Source organism: Triticum dicoccoides, chromosome 7B (assembly GCF_002162155.2).
Source record: "Triticum dicoccoides isolate Atlit2015 ecotype Zavitan chromosome 7B, WEW_v2.0, whole genome shotgun sequence".
In the NCBI taxonomy this organism is placed as follows: domain Eukaryota; kingdom Viridiplantae; phylum Streptophyta; class Magnoliopsida; order Poales; family Poaceae; genus Triticum; species Triticum dicoccoides.
The window spans coordinates 172156626-172157518 of record NC_041393.1 but is presented as its reverse complement, the minus strand read 5'-3'; positions in this window follow the sequence as shown (position 1 = coordinate 172157518).

Sequence of the window (893 nt, the reverse complement as noted above, 5' to 3'; positions counted from 1 at the left end):
AGTGGAACTCTTCTCAGAAGCTGAAGTGGAGCAGGCACGCGAAGACGCAGTCGGTCTCCTGGAAGAGGAACACAAGATGGCTTTGATTCGGTCGACCATCTATCAGCAAGATCTGTGTCGAATCCATGTCTGAAATGTCAGAGGTCGAGCGTTCCAGGAAGGAGACCTTGTGCTCTGAGTGGATGAGAAACGGCCTCACAAGCTTGCTCTGGCCTGGGAAGGTCTCTTCATCATCACCAAGGTTCTCCACAACGGAGCGTACCACATCTACAATGTAGCCAAGAATATGGACGACCCACGCGCATGAACGTATAATTGCTCCGTCCTTTCTATACCTAAAATCACTTGACTCGACAAGTTGTAATAAAAGTTCTTCAGTTTGCTTACCAAAGACAAGATTTTTACAGTATCTTAATGATTGATTCCCCGTAATCATTTGTGTCTGGATCCCCCAGTGGGTGGCTTAGCCGTGGACCTGATTCGCCTAAGTTAAAATACACTCCGAGTGGAGAGCAATCCTCCAACTCGGGGGCTTGGCTGCGACCCCGTACTTGCCTAAGTTAAAAAACACTCCAAGTGGAGAGAAATCCTCCCACTCGGAGGCTTAGCAGTTAAAAAACACTCAAAGTGGAGAGCAATCCTCTCACTCGGGGGCTTAGCTACGACCCCGTACTCGCCTAAGTTAGAAAACATTCCGAGTGGAGAGCAATCCTCCCACTCAGGGGCTTAGCTGCGACCTCGTACTCGCCTAAGTAAAAAAACATTCCGAGTGGAGAACAATCCTCCCACTCGGGAGCTTAGCTGTGACCCCATACTCGCCTAAGTTAAAAAACATTCTAAGTGGAGAACAATCCTCCCACTCGGGGGCTTAGTTGTGACCCCGTACTCGCCTA